Source organism: Myotis davidii, unplaced genomic scaffold (genome assembly GCF_000327345.1).
Source record: "Myotis davidii unplaced genomic scaffold, ASM32734v1 scaffold17, whole genome shotgun sequence".
NCBI lineage: Eukaryota > Metazoa > Chordata > Mammalia > Chiroptera > Vespertilionidae > Myotis > Myotis davidii.
In genome coordinates, this window is record NW_006288624.1 from 1,621,920 (window position 1) to 1,624,903 (window position 2,984).

Here is a 2,984-nt window from a genome sequence, read left to right on the forward strand (position 1 = left end):
GGGGTTTTATTCCCTCCCTAACTTCAGGGGAAAATCTCTACCTGGGGAAACAACCTTTCTCGGAGAGATGACCTTGGTTAAAACACATAGTGCCAAGATGGTGAGCAAATATATTAAGAACAGTATGCCATATATGCCAGATCCCTTGAAACAGCAAGGATGGACCGGCTCCCGGCACCATACCCCCACCAAAATAACTTTAAGAAGAAAGGAGGGAGGCAGAAAGGGAGACTGGTGTTTTGTTTGTTCTTTGATTTTTTGAGAAAGACAAAGGGAGAGGGAGAAACATCGATGTGAGAGTGAAACATCCATTGGCTGCCTCCTGCATGCCCCCCCCCCCGTGGGGGCATTGAGCTGGCAACCCAGGCATGTGCCCTGACGAAGAATATAACTGGCAACCTGTGGGCCTAGATGACACCCAACCATCTGAGCCACACTGGCCAGTGCCAGATTGGTATTTTTAGTATCAAAATTTTACACAAATGGAGCATCACCATCAAGCTGTTGATCTGTTTTAAGGAACCATCTTCCATAGCATAGCAGACAACCAGTTGTTCATATGCTCTGGCTCAACTTTTAACATAATTTTGTCATAAAGGACGGTTGCCAATCTATATCCACCAGATAGTACAATTTCAGGGCCACCTGTTTTATGACTCCCAGAGGGCCATTTGATACATTTGAAATAATTGATCCAAGTGCCAGCCAAACCTATTAACTTTATTCAGTGCTTCTTATGAGGCTCAAGAGATGGGTATTGGCCTCAAATTACAAAGATTAACTTCCCTAACCTTCAGGCGTAGAATAGTAGAAACTGTTCCAGAGAAAAACTGCTCTTTCAAGGCCCTGGACTACTATTTATCCCTCATGGGCAGAACTTTCACTAGTATTTCTGGAGGAAATAAAAGGCAAAAAAATCCACTAAAGTTAAGGTTCCAACTGCACATTTTCTGGGTCAGGGACTCCTGTATCCTCCCTGACCTTCCAGAGGTTTCAAAATAACAGACACGGGGCAGCAGAAGAGGGAAATGAGGAGTAGAGAGTTTGCCAAGGACAGATTAGATCTCAACCCCCTCCTGCCTGCTCCCTTTCTTGGCTCCTCTATCTGTGCACAACCCCTCCACACACAGCTAAGGGATGTGTAACACTTCCTAGCGATAAGGTGAGCATCCAGTCATTTACCATCTTATTTCCTGTTCAGCTGAATTAATTTCCCTCTGGTTATTCACTTCTACTCAACAACACACCCTAGCATATCCAATATGAAAAGAATTTTGACACCGAGGCCTACCAAGCAAGGAAAATTGATATTTTTAATAATATAAACGTCAATTCACAACTGCATGTTTTGCAATTAAAGTCTGGTTTGTCCATCCTATTATCATAAAATCAGGATTTCCTGTTAGTAGCTATACATCTACAGGGCATTATTAACTAATACGCAGAAAAAAATGACTCTTAACTATTAAAAAAATTGCCCCCAAATCATCAAAGATTAAATTTTACCCAATGTTGTTTCAATTTTTTAAAAAAATATGTTTTATTGGTTTCTTTACAAAGAGGAAGGGAGAGGAATAGAGAGTTAGAAACATCCATCAGCTGCCTCCTGCACACCTCCCACTGGGAATGTGCCCACAACCAAGGTACATGCTCTTGACCGAATCGAACCTGGAACCCTTCAGTCCGCAGGCAGACGCTCTATCCACTGAGCCAAACCAGTTAGGGCTCAATTCTTTTTGTTGTTTTATTGTTTTAGCCCTCTGTATGTAACTCCATTTGCCTGAATAGATTTCTTAAAACAATTCATTCTCCCATCTTCATAACAGTATTTATGACATGTTTAAATCATCAACTACTTTATAATTAACATTCCTCAGCAAAGATACTACACTTTCTTGTCCACTCTCCCACTTCCCTAAAGGACTATTTCATACCTTCTCCTCCTCCATCAAACCTCCAGTTTATTTCTCACAGCTAATGGTCCTGTTTTTCTTTTTTTAACTAATATTTTCACTGATTTCAGAGAAAGGAAGGGAGAGGGAGAGAAGGATAGAAACATCAATGATGAGAATCATTGATCGGCTGCCTCCTGCACACCCCCAACTAGAGAGTGAGCCTGAAACCATGGCATGTGTCCTGACTGTGAATTGAGATTGAGCCATGACTTCCTGGTTCATAGGTCAATGTTCAACCACTGACCCACACTGGCGAGGCTGGTCCCCAGTTTCTTTCACTGGTATAATAAAAGCAATCAGAAGAGACCTTAGCACACACTCCTTCTCTACCAATCTTGCATCTGCTGCATATACCCTTCTGTCCTGTTTCTCACGGTGAACGCTCAGTGCTCATGGTGAACATTAACCTCACTCCCTGTGCACTAGTCCCATCCCCTCTGACTCAGGGACATGGATTCAGGAAATTGTCCCTCTCTCTCTTGCATCAGGAAAAATTCCCTCTCCACTGAATCATTTTAAGAGCTTACAAGCATGCTATAACACTTTTCATGGTAAAAAAATAAATAAAACATTTTTTAGATTCCATATCTCCCTTCACTTTATCACTGAAATCTTCAAAAAGTTTTTCCACACCTGCTTTCATGTCTTCAGTTCCTCTCCTCCCATCTCTTGAGTCCACTCTGAGCAGCCTTTCAGACCCACCACTCCAGGGAAAGGGTCGCTTCTAGGGGCCCTTAGTGACTGCCTCGTCGCTAAATCCAGTGGTCATTTCCCATCCTGACCTCAACCTACGGCTCAGTAGCAGGGAAGAAGTTGACCACTCTCATCCTTGAAACACTTTCTTCACACGGCTTCTGTGTTAAGAGACTGCAAGGCCCTGGAAGGCCTTGGGTCAGAGAAGTGACCTCATCTCACTCAGAGAAAAAGCCAAAGTTCCGAGTCTGCTCTAGAGATATGTATATTATCTCTGACGCCTATCTAGAGCTCTGGTCTCATCGCCCTCCTCTCAGCCTCCCTCTCTCCACCCCC